Raw genomic sequence first — 21,057 nt, forward strand, 5'->3', positions numbered from 1 at the left:
GATTGATTGATTGCCTGACTGGCTGGTTGTCCATTATTTATAAGCTAAGGCAACATTGACATTTGACCTCATCTGATAATTGGGTTATAAATCCATCTAATCCAATCTGTTGACTATTAACTGAAAAACTGATTAATTGAGTGATATATAATCTATTACTCATATTTTATTATTTTCATCATATCGTACCGATTGATTGACACGTATTGATGATTGACCTTACAGTAAAATATTGACTAGAGCTCTCCTCAATCGAATGATTGTCTGATTTATGGACCTTTGGATGAATCATACATAACCTGATACTGAAAGCAAAATTATCAAGGTTAATAAATTTGATTGAGGAACTGATTGATACCGAAAGTAAAATCATGTGAAAGGCTAAGTTCTTAGCAGCTTGATTGATCGTGTGATTGATGCGCTGAATGATACCAAAAGCAAAGCTCAAGCGGTTAAGCCTGCATAATAAATATTAAATATTTATTATATTTATTACAAATATGAATCATAAGTATTATTCATATGCTTTAATACATCATAATGGATAAATATAACTCACCTCGATCCTTTGATAACATAAACAATCAGTTTTTACTGCAAATTGTTAATGACTCACATTTTTCGTCTGTTTTTACAGCTGTTCATTACTCGAATGCCATATTAAGAGGTAAGTGTATCTAGAGCACACACACTCGTTCCGCTTCCCCCCCTTCTTCTTCTACTAGCTGTACGCATAACGAGCGCCATTCAGCTATGGTTTTTCCCTGGGGCTCATCGTATCAATCTTAATTTATAACAAATTTAATATGGTTAGGATTCATTTTTTATCGGGTTGCGGGGGAGTGGCAGCAACTGGAAATGGCGAGCGTATTCTCCTAGGACTTATCCAACATGACGCCTACTCGCATGGATGGAGGCCCTGCCACACATGCAAATGTGCAATATGTTCTCGAATGCGGACATGGCTTGGCTTGGTTTTTGGTTACAGCCTGTGCTGTGCTCATGCTCTCCCTTTCCCATGTGTGGCACGGCGAATTCCTTCTGACCTTGCTGCAAGCGAATTGTGCGTATCCCATGTTGCGTGAAGGCTCGTAAATAAGCTACGGTAAAAATTCACAAAAAAAAACAAGTAAGAACGTTGCAGTCGGGCGATACCGATTGCAGAAGACTCATTCACAGCCCAAACGCTGTCAACCAGAGTATATAGTGCAATTTTCAAGTCTAGTGCGCAACAAAAAACAGGGCATGATCCCATTAAAATTGGAAAATCATCGATAGCTATTGCTATGATCATTGCATAATTGCATTCAAATTACATGCATATGTATATAATTTATACAATTTTGACTTTTAATAATATACATGTATTTATATCCATATATTGGATACCGGCTTCAAGCTAGCAGCAGATCAGCGCGATTTTACTATACATGTGCACACACTCATCGTCTATTCTATGCGTACAGACAGAAGCGCGCCTTTTCTCACATTCTTAGAATTTCGATTGATTTCTGGACTTTCCGTTACTGTAGTTTTGTCTGATGACGCTCTATTATTAAGCTATTCTATTTTAGCAGCTGAGTGCTCGAGCAAAGCAATGGCGCGGGTGCTAAGGGCGACGCAAGTAACGTTAGAGTAGGGAGGTTCGAACCTCTACTATGTTTTTTTTTTTTTTTTTCATACATATTTCGTTTTTTATAAAATAGATATTTTATTGGGAAGGTGCGAGCTTGACTGAATGGCACTTAATACTTTTCATTTTCTTAGTCGAATAATTTTATAAGTTTAAATTTGTTTCTTCTTAAATAGCCCTCAAATACATATATGCAAATACATACATATGTATATATGTAAGTCTGCACGCATAGCATCAAGCATTCCAGCCTTATACACGCGCTCATTTGTATGTGTGTATGTATGCACACATAAATGCGTACTCTAGCATATTCTAAGAATCTCGTTGCGATTGATTTGTCTTTGCATTGTTTTTGAATTTCCAGCCACCACTCTGGCTTTTCTTTGCTATGTGGCGTCATAACAATAATGTGATTTCGTTTTAACTTCCATTGATCGAAACGACGCGGTGGTGCTGTAGGCTGAAGCGCCGACGACCATTATTTTAGCTATTTTGACAAACATGCTGTTTGGGTTGGGTGCGAGTTCAAATCCCGCGGAAAACACTTTTTTGTAAATTGCAAATTTTTGTTATTTTAGCTTCTTTTAAATTTTTTTTAAATTCATAAAAATGTTTCCTTTTGTATTATGAATATCTATTAAGCTTATTTATATGTACAAATGCATAAATAGATGGCTGACGCATATAAATGTCGCAATACGGGCACTGTAAATGCCGATTGCCACGCCCCTAGTGGCCGTCGACTCCTCAATTTTAGCCAGTTCTTAGAACGAGCAACCGGTTACCTAAATGCAAAATTTGAATTCTTACGCTCAAAAAATGTGAAAATTACAGGGTATTTTTCGATATGCCACGCCCCTAAAGAGGCTTAAAAATTATTTTTGGGGCATCGATAGAGGAGGCTACCAGTAACTTAACTATCCAAATTTGAAGCTTCTAGCTCTTAAATTGTAGGAGATATAAACTTTTGCGGTTTGCCACGCCCCCTATGGGCGGACATATATCTACCATAGCTCGTTGGACTTGGGTGATCGACCCGCGTATATATACCAAATTTCAGATCTCTAGCATCAATAGTGCCTAAAATATAGCAGAATTCGAAAAATCACTATATCTTCAGGTCCGATTTGCCACGCCCCTAAGGGGCGTAGATATATAATTTTTTCACCCATCTTCATAGAATTAAAACATTAGCTTACGTGCAAAATTTCAGCATTCTAGGTTTATAACTTTAGGAGATACAGTTTTGCCCGATTTGCCACGCCCCTAATGGGCGGAGATATATCCGCCATAGCTTGTGATCTTGGGTGGTTGGCGCGGACCTACATACCAAATTTCAGCTTTCTAGCTCTTCAACAAACATGATTTCTGGTATATCGGAAAATGCATTTTCCGATTTGCCACGCCCCTAGTGGGCGGATCGGGAAAATTTTAACACTTTATAAATCGGAGATATACACGAGTATGTGTTCCAAATTTCAAGTCTCTAGCTTCAATAGCGCCGAAATAGATTGCGTTCATACGGACAGACGGACAGACGGACAGACGGACAGACGGACGGACAGCAAGACGGACATTGCACAAAACCAATATACTCATTTCACTTTCGTGAATGAGTCTAAAAAAAAAAAAGAAGGAGCGGAACACAGAAAACAGAAAACGTGTACAGCAAAACACACTTAAGTGATTTTATGGCGCCATTTAAATGGTTTTCAAATCTGCCAAACGTAGAACCTAAAGGAATATGTTTGCTCCTGCATGGAATGCCAAAGAAAGGGGACTAGGCCATAAATTTTCAGCCAGGCTTTGCCACCCAAATGTGAGCATTTCGCAGCGGATCTCAAATGTATGCAACGCATAGCAGAGTGTTGAATAGTCTGAGTAAGTGTAAGTGTGTGGGTGTGGATGAGAGTGTGAGTGTGTGGATGTGTTGTGGGTCTGTGTGGTTGTGTGCTTATATTGTGTTGTCTGCTTATGTATGGGTCATCAGCAACAAGTCGACGAAGGTATTTCGAACAGCCTAACACAAATATTTTGTCAGCAATCGGAAAAACCCAATAGAACTAGAGTCGAATTAGAAGATGCCCTATAATCTGATATAAAAATATATTATACATACTAGATATTATATATATTATTTATGTATTATATATCTTCATACAACAAAACCAATGCTAGCTCTGTTCACTGGGTATAGGTTATTTATAGCCATAAAAACTCAAACGTAAAGGGCATACGACTAGGAAATACCCTGCAGTAAATTAAACGACTATTCTAGCAGATCACTAAATATAATTTTCAAACATTTTCAATGACCTCTAATACACAGAGACAAATTATGACTTACTATATGTTTGTTATATTGATCTACCCTCTGCTCCAGCTCAACCTGAATTCCTGTGGAGTTTACGTTTTTCTGTGTTGGGATTCTTGTCTGCAGCTTATCAAAAACTGTCGATTTGCTGAGACTGCCTATTGAACGCTTGATTGACTGCTTCTGTCAGGTGATTGAGCAGCGAGGGGTGAATGACTTTACCTCCTCTGAATTTGGGCGCTGGGCGAACATTTTGATTGCGTTGCCTTAGATAAATTATAACGCTTAGTCGAATGAGTTGCAAAACAACATATGATTCAGCAATCTGGAGTGCACCCAAATTTAACATCTGTCTTTATTTAAACGACTCGCAGATTGATGAGCCACTTTTAGTTAAGATTTGAATAGCAGTCGACGGCTTGAAGGGAATATTTATTATTTATTACATTTCAATTCAAAAATTTTATAAAATTTATTTACAAGCATACCGAATGGCAAGCTGTGGATCAAATAAAAATGCGAGAGGCGACTAGCATTTAGCAGCTCTTGAGTCGAGCTCCTTCAATTGTATTCATTGTGTGTTGCGTATACGCAATGTGCGCCCAGAGAATTGCTTTGTTTGCTTAGGCTTTTGACTGCTTGCCGCTGGGCTGGTGGCGGCAGCAAAGGCGCTTGTCAATATTTACGCTACCAAAATAATGTATAAATAATTGCATGTCACTCGCTAGCAAACAAACTCACCAACTCACATTTATTATAAAAGTATATACAGACAAAAGTACGTATATATATGTACATACATATATGTATAGCATAAATACCACATTGTTGCTCCCTTTTGAGCGTTTTATTTGGCTGTTGACAGCTCTCAACACCGCAAGCTAATCGGCTGGCTCAGCTGTCAGATTCGACATTAGCATAATGACAGACAAGTGGGCGTGGCACAGTGCTACAATGTCACACGCAATAATTACAGTTATTTACGCATATAAAAGAAAAGGAAGATATATATACACACATATATATATAGTGTGTGAGAGAGAGAAAGAGAGAAACAACAACTAAGCAAGCTCTCTACAGACACTTTATGACATATCCCAACATGAACAAGAATCTATATATGCATAAATGTTTATGCATATATCTCAGTTATGCCCAATCAATATGTCGCAACCCAAATATTAACACTGCTGTGACACGTGTGGGGGCGTGGCACCGTGACATCGGGCATCGCGACATCAATTGCAGTTGACAACGTCTCCTAAATTATGCAAGAGCTGAAAAAAAAATAAAATAAAATAAAAAATATATATCAATATATATAAATATACAAATATATGTGTGTGTATATAAATGCCGACAGCAATTACCCGAGAATCGGTTTATTAATTATGTGACCAGCAATTGGCAGCCCAGACAGCGGTCGTCGATGTTGGTCCCTGTGGATGCGGTATCCGGGGACTGCGAGCACCGCCTCCTCTGGGAAATGCCCCTCCATTAGGGCTGCCCAGCCGACACTTATTGATATTGACAAGGGTTTAGAGCGAGCTTTTTGACACCTAAAGCATGGATTTTAACAGTTGGCCAGTAATCTGAGTGGAGCTGGGCGAACGAATATGCTTTAAAGAATTATTTAAAATAAAGCTATTTTATTTAAATATAAATAAATATATATATATATATATATACATATATATATGTTTACATAAAAAATCTATAGTATATGTACTCGTACCTTATATTCAGTTATAAATAAATAATTAAGCAGTGGCTAGCATGTATGGTTATATGTTAAAAGTGCTTTAATGAGTCTGATATTGGAAATTGGAGTTAGATCCCTTAGATATATTTAAATAGGTAACTCAAAAAATATTTTTTACACTTGTCTATAAGTCTTTCAAGGAGCCATTTCTTTACTTTTGCTCGCTCTTAGCTTTAATAAAATATTGACATAATTTAATATTTAATCCAAAGACATTTAGCTTTAATCCCAATTTCCTAGAGGGGCATGCGGAATTTCGGTCCTCCTGCACCCGACATCAAAGTTCATTCATCCCTATCGGTGGTGTGTCATACTTTTCCAGCCTTTTTTACGTTGCACTCCACTCCTTTATCAAACATTTTTGATAGTCGATCCATTCATTGACGATTTTCGCTTTGTGCTTGGGGTCATTGTCCTGCTGAAACACGATTTCTTCCACGTAATACGGACTATCCTCTAAAAATTCGGTAAATGAGTTAGCTCTTATTTATTTATGGAAATAAAAACTTTTTTCTTTTTTTAACATTACAAAAAGTAGACATTTTTTTGATAAGTAGTTGCGTTTATTTAACGGATAAGATATATAGTTAATCGGAGATTAATTAAAGAGTATGTGAACCATATGGAGATAATATAAATATATAAAGGTACTCAAGCTCATGTAGGCAGCGTCCATAAATTTGATGTGCAAAAATAAAAATGTTTTACAGAAAACTTTTCAGTGACCCCACCTTGTCTGAAATTTTGCAAGTTCTGCGGAAATGTTATGAAATATTAAGTTCAACAGTAGAAAACCTCGTTTAAGATATAAAGATATTTGACTTGAAACCCAGAAGCTAATCGTTTAAGGTATATTAGCAAAGGCAAAGCAAACTTAACTCCAAGTTAAGCACGCGTTCCCATGAAAGTTTGCTTGAGCAGCCACTCGATGGAAGCTCTCAACTTGACAAACGCACATGCCTCTATATGTGTGTGAGTGTGTGTGTGTGTGTGACATGTTGCGGTGAAATGTGAATTTTGTCGCTGTGTTGCTTGTTTTTGTAGCTGCTGCTGCTGTTGGTTTTGCGGCTCATAAATCACACAAATTTGCGCGTGCAAAATTATTATATAAAAAAAAAAAAAAAAAAAAAAAAAAGAATGAAAATAAAAAGTCTGACATGAAGCGTTTGAGAGGAGGGGTTAAAGGGGAAGCTGAACTCCAAGCCAAAAGCAAAACGCAATAAAAAGTTTTTGATTTCGGATCTTTTCATTTGTGTGTATATGTGTGTGTGTGTGTGTGTGCCCGGGTGAGCAAACAAAATTACAAAAGCCAGACGAGCAGACGACGAGTTGGACATGCCCAAAAGGTGGCTGCCGGAGAGGGCCTGGGGCGGGTGTGGTCAACAGCCAGACAGCGGCGGAAACGGAAGTGCGTAATGCCATACGTGGTCAGAGTCGTGTGGTTCTTTATTTTGCAGTTCAGCGAAGGTGCAAACAGTATTTTGATTAATTGCAGACGTGAAATGGCAAAGAACCACAATAACGACAACAACAACAACGAGAACAACAACAAAGACAGGTATATTATTGTGAATCCGTTCGGGCTGTGGCTGACTTCTTTTGTTGTTGAGCCATGAAACAAAAGCCACAGGCCGCACTAAATATAAATCTAGGCAGCCATAAAACTGCAATAAAGAAAAAGGTGTTTTACACTCGTATTACATTTTAATACACATACACATACGCGCACACAGACGCAATAAAGGGTTTTTTTGGCCGCACAATAAAAAAGCTGACTTGTTATATTTTGATAAGACGCAAAGCTCATTCGGCAGTTTGTCAAGCTTGGGCTTTAGATATAAATAAATAATGGCGAATTGCGTTGGCCGGAAAATCCATTGAGTAAATATATAATGCATAGCAAGTAAGCAGCGCACTATATATATATATATATATATATATATATATATATATATATATAGGCGTGGCAGACCCCAAAAAGTATGATCATCGGAAATCATCTAGGCATATCCGACTGTTCGTCCGTCCACCCAATGACGAGCTCTCGTAAACCACAAAAACGAGAGACTTGATATTTATATTTATAATTATGTATATTATACGCAGTACGAGTTTTTAATATTTTTTTCGAAAAGCACAAAAAGCTTATCATCATTATCAGATTATAATCAATTATTTGTCTTCATATTTAAAAGTAATTTGAATACTGTTAGAGCTGAAGACTTCATATTTGCTTGGTATTTTTGTATTATCTAAAATATATTTGGTAAGCCATGGTATTGTATAGATTTTTTCTTAATAATTCGTAGCACTAAATAAATATATACTATATGTTAAAGTAATTATATACTAATAAAAGATACAAATTAGTAAATATATATAGATAGTTATTTATTCAGATTTGATTATAAATATATATGCATAAATGTCTTTATATCATTTCAGATATTTTAAATATAAAAGCAAAAGAATATTTTTATAAAAACCAACCTTAATGTAAAAGTTGTAGACCACACAAACAATTAATATTCTCTAATATTTAAGTTGCTATTAGCCAAGGTTACCCAATGGCCGATTCTTTTCGGTGCGAACAACCTTTTCTGATGATAATAAATGATTCTGCCAGAGATTGAGCAGAGGAGCTCTCGTATACTATGTATTCATTTTTGTTTTACGAGCGAGCGTAGAGAGTTTTAATTAAAATTAATTAGAGTGGTTAAGCATTTTGAGACTGAGCAAAGAGTTCAGCATGCGCCCAGATAATTAGGAGTGTGTGCTTTTCTTTCGTTACTAAACTGACGTAATTGACCAGATGGAGGTAGGGGCAGGGGTATGTGGGTCGAGTGAGGCGACTGCTGCAAATGTGAAAGCAGCAGTTGGCCAAATGTGCGAAAATTGCCAGCAAATTGGCGTAGAGACAGCCACGGGCCCAGAGATTTGCATACACGAGCTGAAAGTAAGGCACATTCGAATCAATTATGCCTCCTCTCGATGTCGAGCTCCCCTCAGACGATGCGCATGCCAATCAGCTAGTCATAGACTCAGTCAGTCAGAAAGTCAGAGAGTCGAAGAGTCACAGAGTCTCTGGGGCAGCTAGCATTTCATTCTCTGAGTAAGTCAGCAAGTCAATCAGCGGAAGTTTGTCTCGACACTGAGTGCATAACAATGGCGACGTACAGACTCTCTAGTAGCAACTGCAGATACCCTGTAAGAATTCCCCATCATTGTCTTTACATCAAGGAGTTATGCAATACAGATAAGATTCTCGCATATGTCAAATATTAGAGCTGCATTTATCAATTACAAATCTATGTCCTACAATATACCCTATATATACCCTATTCAAATTCTTGTTCATTAATAAAATTAAAAATAGTTTTCTATTATAATTACTAATAGTTTTACAGAGTATATTCTGTAAAGTACTTAGTAATCCATATTCAAAAAACTTCTCTTTTTATACCCTGATTTTAAATAATAAAATATATTTTATATATAATATAAGCAACAGAAATCAGAATTTTTCTTTACTCCCACTATGAAACCTATTAGCATATATACCTGATATGCACGCTGCATATGATTACAGGGTATCATAACAATAGATCTCTGCTATTCGCTTCTCAGGTTCTACTTTCCTGACGGCCTATTGCCCTGCTGCAACAGCAACAGCTGCTGCTGCTGCAACTCTTTCTCACCCCACTCTGGGGCTCCCAGCTCCCAGCTGGCTGTCTGTCTGGCTGGCAATTTTCGTGGCCAAAGTAACTGTACTTGATGTGCGGCAATTTCATTATGCAGATCGACAACTGCGGCAGCAGCAGCAGCAGCGGATGAGCCTTCCAGTTAAAGAAGTCTGCGGCAGCCCTTGGTCATGGATAGCTCATGGGTAAATGTATTTTCTCTTCTGTCAGCCACAGAGTTTTCTGCTTTAAGCCTTGCTTTGGTTGCCAGTCGCCAGCCGACAGCCTCCTGCTGAATGCCGCCTTCTGGTCTTAGCCTTCTTTTCAATTGTTTTACATTCTTTTTTTGCTTTTGCCAAGTTTGGGTCATAAAAGCGGCGACAGCACAAAACAATTAACTTTACAAAGGACTTTTGTCTTTGGCCAGCAGCACTTGGGCATAAAATATATATATAAGCACAAGGACAGGCCAACGATATCATATACTATGCTAATATATAATAATATCAAAAAATCATTAGGGTGCAATAAAATATAATAATTCAAATTTCTAAATAATAAAATTAGTTAAACTAGCTTTAGATTTTTTGGAATTGTACATTCAAGCATTTGCTTAAAAATTTAAAAAATTAAAATAATCAAATAACGACAAAAATTCATAACCATGATTAATCATTAAAAAAAAAAAAAAAAAATATATATATATATATATATATATATATTCTTAACCATGATTAATCATTAAAAAAAAAAAAAATATATATATATATATATATATATATATATATATATATATATATACATAATAATAATAAATGTATATTGATCATCTATGAAAATTCAAGTCAAACATATTTATTAAAGGATATTTCAGATGAGCATATTTTTTTTTTAGATGAGCATATTGTGTACTTTATTTTGGTAAAACAAGCAAAGAAATTTGTAAACATTGTTCAATCCACCTGGGGAATATTTTTGTTAATTACGCGCTGACTGCGCAAAGTTTAGTCGAGTGCTTTCTTTTATTTTCCATGGGCTGGCTTTTCTTTTTTTGTTCTTCAGCAGGTATTGGGGATAGGGGATAGGGGATGGGTGATGGGAAATGGTTAATGGAGGATGAGGGAAGTGGGTTCCAGCAATTAACGCCATTGCGTTTGGCTGGCTTGTTTTGTGTCCTCTTGGCCAACTGTTTGGCTGCCCTTGGTCGTGCCTTGTTATAAATTTGGCCAATTTGAGCGGGTCGGCAGTGTAATGGCCACACAATGCCAAATGGCATGGCAAAAATTAATTAAATTCCAAAATGTATATACATATATAGGACGGTATATATATATATATATATATATATATATATATATATATATATTGTATATTGTATATGCTGCCGATATCTATCGAGCTGAGGTGTTTCCCACGCCAACACGCACCCACATCGGCCGCAAACGCAAACGCAGACGCATTTCCCACAGTCCAAATCAGCAGAGGTTTCATCTCAGTCTCCGTCTCAATCTCAGTCTCCGTCTCAGTCTCAGTCTCCGTCTCAGTCTCCGTCACTGGCTTCAGTCAACTGTCGCGACTATCTGGCTCTCGTTCGTGTCGCCAGCTTGGCTGCAAAACTGTTTACGAGCAAGCCAAAAACTAAGACAGGAAGCCATCAGAGGCCACCCGGGCTCCACAAAAGAGTTGGGGCTCTTTTTATGGCCCCCGGTAAAAACTCATTTTTTGTTTTTAATTTTTGTTCGTCTCTTTGTCTCTGGCTCATGCAAATTGGCCTTTAAAATGCGTTGCTTTTACTTCTGCTTTTTTGTTATACATATTTATTTTTTTTGCTTTGTTTTCCTTTTATAATTTTTTATGATTTTATTATGACTTTTTCATTGGCATAATCAAGCTGTTGACGCTGCGCGAAAATTATGTGCGAAAAATTGTGCCTGGCAATTAAATTATTTTTAATTCGCGCCTAAAGAATAATTTTCGCCTTTTTTGCAGCCGCAAAAGGAGCTGGACTTTATATAAAATAAAATTTGGGAGTTTTCGTTTGGGAAAAAAATACTAAATAAATACTAGGGCAAATTTAAATCACTTAGAATATATTAATTTTTAGGTTCGTAAAGAAATTAATTATAAATTTATTTTATTTTTTGAGGGATAGATTTTTGCTAAGCATATTCTAGTTTTACTAAATTCATTAAATTGATAAAATAATTAATAAATATAGCGAAAATAGATTATTTATTTTTTTGTAATTAATGTTTTAGATTTTCTTAATGGTATTTAAATATCTTCATCTTTAGTTAGCTTTAGTCAGTAGCAAAGTTAGCAGAATACATCTATTATTTAAAATGATGTGAGATAATGTTGCTGTTTGTTAGCCTTCATAGTTTAGGCAATCTGGGATATGAAACACAGAGACAGAAACACAAACTGGATTTGTGATTTAGATATACTAAGGCCGAAACAAGTAAACAATTTATAGTTCGTGTCACTTGACTGCCAAGCTGCAGAGTTCCCGTGTGCTATGAGGAGACTTTGCTGGAAATCGCACATAAATACAGAATGAGTAGAAGATCGGAGCTGGTTGGGTGCACGCTCTGCGCTTGAGCTGAGAGCCAAGTGGGTTAGAAAATTCTGTCAGCATTTTGTGGAGCTGAGAGTGACGGGACGATTGAAGGGGATAGGGAGTGACGGGCGGAGCGTGGTTGGTTTCCAATTTATTGGATTGGTGCTGCAGCATCATCTAATATGCGATTAAATTGAACGTGCCCGAGCCCAGAATCGCCCAGAATCGTGGCCACGGTCGTGATGCAGCGGCTTAACCTGCAGACGCCCAGCTAGTTAACCCAGTTGCAGCTCAACAGCTCCAGCTGGAGCAGCAGGTCCACAAAGAGGGTCTCATTTCATCAAAACGGGCAACAGGCAGCAGGCGTTGCTCTTTTCAGTGGTTGCCCCAAAGCTGCAAAATGGATTATTATGTTAATTACTGTCATGTCACGTAACGTGAAGCTGCTCCTGCCCCATGGGGGATGTCATGGTTACTCAAGGCAATGCAGCGCGATGCTGCTGCATTTAAGCGCCATTCAACTGCAAATTAGCACACAAAATATGAGCCGTTGTGCAGCTCGGCTGGCAGGCGGCAGTCACAACACCCGAGTACCCATCTCTGGCAAGTTGCTCGCTGCGTATACATAATGCACGGCTCCACGTTATTTGGCCAGCATAATAAATTTAAATTATTTCCATTGGCACGTGCACAGCATCAGCAGCAGCAGCAGCAGGAGCAGCAGCAGAAGCAGAAAAAGCAATTGTGCACAGCTTAACAATGTTGCCAAAATAATATGAATAAATAACAGTAAATAAAGGTTCGCAGCGCCCATTTTAAAAAGTATTTTGAATGCTGCCAGAAAATATATACAATTTAAATTAAACAAGAAGTAAAATCAAATTCATTCAAATTTAAAGAATCAAATCGACAAAAATTCAATTGAATTAATTCATAGAACTTGTTATTCATAATAATTAATAATTTTATTTATTATTTATAATTGATATATTGATTTGTAAAATTTTGTTTAAAAAGCAAACAAAAGCAAAGCCTCATTTCCCATTTTCAACTGGTTGAACGTATGAATAAACTTTTATTTAAATAAATTATTGTAGCATTACAAAGATTTCTTTCTACTTATAGTTTAAAATATTTGTATTTGTAAAATTTATCATAAAACATTCTTCAGAATTTCTAATGATTCTCAACAAAATGAAGTCTTTCTCCAAACAAAATAAACTTCGGAAGTCTGTTTACCGACAAGTTCAGTGCATAAAAGAATCGATAGCTGGAACTTCTTAAGAACTTTAATGACTATAATATGATATATAAAATGTTTTCTTTAGATTAATATATATTTTAAAATAATATAATATAACATAATATAATATAATATATTATAATGTAATACAGATATATGTAAATCATGTTCATGTTATCTGTTTCTATTTATTGACCGCTGATTCGATTCCTAATAAAGTCATTCTCTTCCTTTGAAATGAATAAAGCGTGAATTTGTTAGCACGCAAACAGCTTTGATGGATCAAAGCCTATTGATAATTGCCTCGACACGCCCACACAAAATTAATTCAATTTTATAATACATTCAAAAGTCTTCTTTTTTTTTGTGCAATAATTTGATGGAATGTGCTAAAAAAAAAAAATTAAATACACAAAAGAGAGCCGCCTTATTTAAATTTTTTTTTTTTTAGCGGACATTGAAACCAAAAGTTTAACAACAACAAATTAAGTAACTTGTAGATTTGCTCGTTATTAAATTAGAATTCGCGAGAAGAACAAGAAGAATAGCAGATAACAAAGCAGCGAACAAGCCAGTCTCTTTTTGGCTTTTTTTTTTTTAATTTTTTTTGGATACGTTTCTGACGCATGGCCAAGAGCCAAGAGCCAAGAGTAAAAGCTAATGCCATAGACGTAATGGTGGCAGCCGGTTTTAATGCCCATTGAGCAATGAACCAAGCGGGCATATTCAAGTTGTGTTATTTTATGTAACTAAGGGAGAGTAATTATGTATTAGTGAATTTGTTTTACATGAAGAGATCTGCCAATTTTTTATTATCTATTAAAGATTATGTTTATGGCTATTGCAAAAGTTCGTGGCTAATCGATAAATATCGATATTGATATTTTATCTTGTCTATTAGAAAAACTATATATAATTTATATGATTTCTGTTATACTTTTTTTGCTGTGTTGGTTCCAATCATCTCGTAGATTAAAGATATTTAGCTCCGTAATGGAATACTGGAAAGCATGTTATTTCCAACTTCACTATATATAACTCTGTATATAAACTCCCATCCTCAATTAGAGGGTATGTTACAGGGTATACAGTCAAAGACGTATTGGATTTAGACTCTGGCAAATATGGTTGGAGCGACGTCAAAATGTGACGTGCGCTCATCGCCGCGAGCCAAACAAGGCGCAAACAATAATCATAATAATCATGAAAATAATAATAATAATCATCATATGAAATAATATAAAAAATTATGTAAATCGCCGCCCCGTAAAAGGTAAAAACTGGCCGAGCAAGAAGTTTTTCTTTTTCAACTTGCGTAATGCAGCTCGTGACGAGAGCCCAGGCTGAGATTTATTTAATTAGCTGCCCGACGGAGCACAGTAAGACTTGACGCGCGAACCCGCATTATAGGTCGGACTACCTTTTTCTTCCTCTTGCGTCCATCTCTCTTGAATGGGTCGCCTCATGAAATATGATTTCGCGCAATTTTTCAGCTTCCAGAAAAAGTATTTTCCTAATTAATTCTACTTCTTACCCGCTGTCAACTTACAAAAACTTTGCGCGCTGCTTCACTCCACCAACTGCGTTGATATGTAATTAGAATTAGAATGAGAATTTATGACCACGTTTACGCTCTAATAAGTTGTCATCCAGCCAGCTAGAGGTGCAAAACTTCGCCGCTGCAATATCTAATTAAGTATACCATACGAAGGGCTTTACAATAGACTTGAATTTATTTGAATATCTTTAAAGCTATTTCATTCAGTTAAGTGCAACTGATATCGAAACAGCAGGCATATCAGTATATATTTATACATTAATATATTATTCAATATATATCAATACATCAATACACTAAATAAAATATAAGTTCATCTATTTATAGAGGGAGAGATTTGATTATATCTAATTTTTGGCACCGCAACTTCCTCATCGTATTTTTATGCATATGTGAAGAGAAAACTCAATGTCAAGAGCCATTTGCTTATGGTATATGTAGCTTAGTTGGGTTAACTACCTCTCTTGATTACTTCCACGAATGCTTATGGGTTCTATATAATAATGCTTTCCCACGATCTGTTTAATGGGTACTTTAACTATGCACTTCTGCTCTTGATTGGCCGTTGTCTCCTCTAAGCTCTCGGATCAGGCTAAGCCTGAAAATATATATTAAAGTCAAGAGCGTGTCTTTGTGAAGCAGAAGGCAATGAAAATGTTGTTCCAGTTGTAAATAGTTGAGTAGATGTAATAATGATGATGAGGATGGCGAAACGATGCGACTGTAGGGCGAGCCGAAGGCGCCTACGCCAAGCATTGCGGAAATCAAGTGGAAGGGAGCAAAAGAGATGGCGGGGAAACTGCTAAGCTTAACGCTTACGTAAAATGCATTGCAAAAAGTTTCGACAAAGAAAAACCCCAATGCCAAATTGTTATTATCAATTATGTTTGCTAATTGCAGATGATGGCACAACAAGACATAAATATATTTATAAACATATAAATTATATATATATATTTGTATGAGCCTTTATTCATGTTGCCCATTTGTGGCTAACCCATTGGCCAATTGAAACGACCATAAACACAGTTTTTGTAAAAAAAAACCTCAGTTGACAAAGGGCCACCCACCAAAACAGGTGTGCAGTAGGTGTGTGTGCAATTGTTAACACTATTATTTACATTAATATTACAGCCATTGCAGAGACAACTTTTTATTTTTATGGCTCTTATGAGTTTTTGTGCGATTTGGCTTGATTTTAATGAGTCGCGAAAATTGTTGTTATTGTTGTTGTTGTTCATGTTGCTTGCTCAAGAAAGTGTTGAAAGAAATTGTCGCCAAGGTAAGTGTGTTTGTTTTGCATACCATGTAGGAAGTGGGGTAATCTAAAAGAGTTTAGAGAGTAAGAAGATGCAGCAAGTCTTAAAATTTGTGGCCGGGGCATAAAAACCGTATTAGGTCTGGAATCTAGATCAAATATTTGCATTTATTCGTATTTGATCGATAGCTGTCGGATAAGGCATATAATCGATATACTAGAATTATAACAGAATCGATTGATGCACACAGAAGTATAATAGAATCGGTTGGTACATAAAGTCGATAGACTGGACTTATAACAGAACCGATATTCAAATGAGATTTTATGGGAGCTGTATTAAAATAAAAAGTAGATTTAGCTAGGATAGTACAAATTATTTATATATTATACATTGCATATCATCTCATATGCTGCTAGTGCTTAAGCTATTTACTATCAGTTATTAGCTTAGATGATGTGACATATAAATATAGCTCATCTCTACTATAGCTCTAGCATTAGCATCTAAATAATGTAGATTTTTGACCTATGTAAGCCTTTGTCAGTCACTTTCATTCAGAGAATCATTTATTAAATACTATCCACAGGGTATCCCCTAGTCGGGCAGGCTCCAATCTGCTTTTTGTCCAACAATTTGTAAACTTGTGCATTGTTGAGTGTTTAATAAGCGGAAAGAGCACAAGACATGACTTTGATAATGCAGCCACAGTGCGTGGAAAGTTTGCACCCAATTGTGACAGAGCCAACAAAAAGCAAAGCCAACAGCAAATCTTAATTTTGTATTTATTTTCTTTTTTGTCTTTGGCTTTTTACTTTTCGTTTTCATTGTCAACGTAATAAACAGTTTTATTTTGTTTTCATTTGGGTGACGTATGCGGTATACCTGATGCGTGTTACGTGTGTAAAATATTTGATATAGCTCTTGGGATAAATTATGAGCAGGTCTCTCTATAGAGAACTGTAATATAATTGCTTAAGTTTTCGCTCTGCCAGCATGAAATGCGACTTTTTGCTCGTCTTTGTCTCTTTCTGTCTTTCTCTGCGTTTTTTCTCTGTTCTAATTACCTGGCCAAGATGAATTCATTTTCCGTTTGCCTTCGTTCCATTGTGTGCGTTAATGAGGCAATTAGGAGCAGTTGATTGCTCGCAGTGACTGGGCAGATACATTTCCTATGAATAGTGAAAGTTTCTCCCATTTGAAAATTCTTGAAATATTTTTGCCACTGACAACAAAAAGTAAGTTTTATGCTTGGCTGCTTTCCAAGCAAAGCTCAGCTAATTTTACAATGTCCGACTGAAATCTCTGGAAGTTCTGTGTTTTCATCATAGCACTTATAATTCCTATTAAACTTAAGGAATGCAGAAATGCTGCAAATGAAAAACTGAATTATTTCAATTCTGATTCAGACTGAATAACGGAGGGAAGGAATATACTTATAGTTGAACCACTAATCGTAGTGCTCTATGTGTTCTGTGTTTAGTAGTTGAACTTAGTGGAAATTTGATGTTTGTATTAAATATACTAAATATATTTAATGTGATGTTATGAGGCTGATATGAGCCCATACTGAGTTCTAAGTACTACGAAACTGATATCTGGGTAGTAACTAGCACTTTGGATATTAATGATAGCTGTTGCAGGATTTTAGTCAATCCCTATGGCAAAGCTATTCTGCTGGTTCATTCTACTGCTGTTAAACCATAAGATTTAGTAATTGGACATGTGTTTTTGCCGCTTTTTTAAATTTTCTGTGTACTGAGTGGAGGGAAAAACTTTTTGAAAATTGGAATTAGCAAAGGCTAAAGCTTGACTCTAGCTAATCCTGGTAATTTCAGTGTTCTTCGAGTACTTCTTGCTTCATCTCAAGTATTTTTCAATTATTTTTAAAGTAGAAAAGTTTCACTGGAGTGGGGCAAGGGCTGTTGCATTTGCAACTTTTTGTTGCAAGACTGTTGCGAATGACATTATCGTGCCACTTCTCTCGTGTCATATAAATCAGAGAACGCACTTAGCACATTGTGAAAGTTGCAAAAGTTGATGCCACAAAAAGTGGCAGCAGCAACAGCCACAGAGTCGCAGACAGCCCTAGAATTTTCTTCCGCCGCCTTCTGCATTGGACAAACTGAGAGCAAATTAAAAGATAAAAAACCACAGCCAGCTGAGAGGCAAAACATGGCCCAAAGGCGGCTTCCACTGAGGGTTTTCCTCAGCCATTTGAGAGACCGGCTGATGTGGCCGCTGATTGCGGACGCACGCACTCGCCACACGCTGCGGCTGCCACGCAAAAGGAAAAAAGTTGCAGCAGCAGCAAACGAGTTTTTTTGCTGTTTTGTTTTGCATTTTTGTATTGCCTCTGCCGTTTCTTGCTTTTAGGCAAAGTTAAATGTAACGTGCCGTAAAATTACGGTACAAGAAAATACAGCGGAAAAGTGAGAGAAAGAGAGCTAAGTGCAGTAAAGGCGAATTCCACATACCCTGTCAAAAACAAAAGGAATAGTCAATAAAATACAAATAAATGTTGTATTCTCATCCAACATACCCACTATTCTAAAAGAAAAAGACAGAAAAAGGAACGGAATTATTAAATGTACATATTCAAATACAATACAATGGGTGCTGAAGAGGGAGATTACAGTTATACAGCGAACATGTTCATATGTACATTAATATATAACAATTACACTTTAGTTAATAAGACCAGAAGCAAATTGTATGTATATACTTTGAATATATTATATTATTACATTATATATTGTTCATAAACATATACACTATATTCAGTTTGTTCAACAATATTTTCATTGTTGTTTTACCTCTTCACTCAACTGACTGGCATAGTCAAGATACCCGACGAATCGCACTTCAAAATTGGCATAATTATTGTACGCTGTCGTTAGCAAACGAACCGAGGGCAGTGGGTTAACATGCGTGGCGCCCCCTGGCGGCAGCGGCCGCAATGTCTGCAGCTGCAATACAATTGAAGTTTTGCTTCGTTTCAGTTATATGTATATTTGATTGCTTTTATTTGCCGAAAACGAGACAACGGCGAAGATGGAGTCAGAGAGGGAGATAGAGACAGAGATGGAGATGGAAAACCGGTTGCGTTTGCCGCTGTTTTTGTGGGTGTATTTTTGGACGTATTATTGTTGTTGTTGCTATTGCTGTAGTTGTATTTTTGTAGCGGTTATGCAATGCGTCGTGTCGCCGCTCCAAAAGCAAAATCCAAATACAAATAAGTCACAGTTGTGCAAACTTACAGTGGGACACAAAATGAAACGGCTGCTGCGCTTTGTGTTTTTGCAATGTAATCGTAGGACACCCTCTTGCTATGACACACACACACACATATGTATGTAGACTTACCTACGCAATCTGTTCTCTCTAATCAGCAAATTTGTTGACATGCTAGGCAAACGGCTAGAAAAACAACAACAACTTACACACATGTACACACATACACATACTGCGAGTACACATACACATGCAATGCGAAACCAAAACAGAAACAGAAACAAACGCAAACCAAGTAGTAAGCAGCTTTGGCTTGACTTTGCTTTGCTCTCTGCTTTGTGCTGCGCCTACTTAACTGTTGCTGTTGTTATGCTTGCTGTTGTTGTCGCTTTTGCTTTTAATGCTACGGTTTTAACAGGCTGCTCTTTGGTTTGCTCATTTGCTGTTATATATAGAGTAGAGGGCGCCGGGGAAGAATCAACGAAATGAAGAGCCAAAACACGTCTCTTTAGGCTGCTCTGGCTTGACCCTTTTAGCCCATGAAAGTGCTGCTCTCAAAGACAAAACAAGTAAGAACGTTGCAGTCGGGCGTTACCGACTGCGGAATACTCATTCACATCCCATCAACAATTTAGTAATTAAGTTTCGCTCTAATACTGTAGAATATACAGGTTTTTCCGACTTGCCACGCCCCAACTGGGCGTAGACACCTCATTTTTGGTCAGTTTTTAGCAAGAGATAACGGTACCCTGACTGCAAAGTTTGAATGCTTACCCTCAAAAAATGTGAAAATTACAGGGTATTTTTCGATATGCCACGCCCCTAAAGAGGCGTAAACATTATTTTTGGGGAATCGATAGAGGAGGCTACCAGTAACTCAACTATCTAAATTTGAAGCTTCTAGCTATTATACTTTAGGAGATATAAACTTTTGCGGTTTGCCACGCCCCCTGTGGGCGGACATATATCCGACAAAACTTTTTGGTCTTGGGTGATCAGACCGAGTATATATACAAAATTTGCGGTCTCTGCCATCAATAGTGTCCAAAATATAGGAGAATTTAAAAAATCACTATATCTTCAGGTCCGATTTGCCACGCCCCCAATGGGCGTAGACTTATAATTTATCTTCAGACTTTATAGAATCATACCATTAGCTGACGTGCAAAATTTCAGCATTCTAGGTTAACAACTTTAGGAGATACAGTTTTATCCGATTTGCCACGCCCCCAATGGGCGTAGATATATCCGCCATAGCTCGTGATCTTGGGTGGTCAACGCGGACCTACATACCAAATTTCAGCTTTCTAGTTCTTCAACAAACATGATTTCTGGTATATCGGAAAATGCATTTTCCGATTTGCCACGCCCCTAGTGGGCGGATCGGGAAAATTTTAACACTTTATAAATCGGAGATATACACGAGTATGTGTTCCAAATTTCAAGTCTCTAGCTTCTATAGCGCCGAAATAGATTGCGTTCATACGGACAGACGGACAGACGGACGGACGGACAGACGGACAGACGGACAGACGGACGGACAGCAAGACGGACATTGCACAAAACCAATATACTGATTCACTTTCGTGAATGAGTATAAAAAATAGAGGTGGATACAGAGCGCATAGAAATTGAGAGAGAAAGAGAGAGAGAAAACGAAAAGCAAGCAAGAAAAATATGACTTCAATTTAAGCGCTGCTTTAATAAAGGACTGCGTGAAGCAAAAATGTTTAAAGTAATTAAAAAAATCTAAAAAGCCGAAAAAATACATGTACATTTATACATATACATATACAAATTACATATATATA

The 21,057-nt window shown here is 36.9% G+C and overlaps 1 protein-coding gene across 1 annotated transcript in view; it reads left to right on the forward strand.

The window, feature by feature from the left end:
• Positions 1-21,057, forward strand: part of LOC6578010 — a 76,331-nt gene that overhangs the window by 20,022 nt on the left and 35,252 nt on the right. The window contains exon 2 of the mRNA XM_002003905.4: positions 638-667. The gene's annotated coding sequence lies outside the window, so the exon portion shown is untranslated. The remainder of the gene's footprint in view (positions 1-637; positions 668-21,057) is intronic.

Source organism: Drosophila mojavensis, unplaced genomic scaffold (genome assembly GCF_018153725.1).
Source record: "Drosophila mojavensis isolate 15081-1352.22 unplaced genomic scaffold, ASM1815372v1 contig_49, whole genome shotgun sequence".
Taxonomy (NCBI): Eukaryota; Metazoa; Arthropoda; class Insecta; order Diptera; family Drosophilidae; genus Drosophila; species Drosophila mojavensis.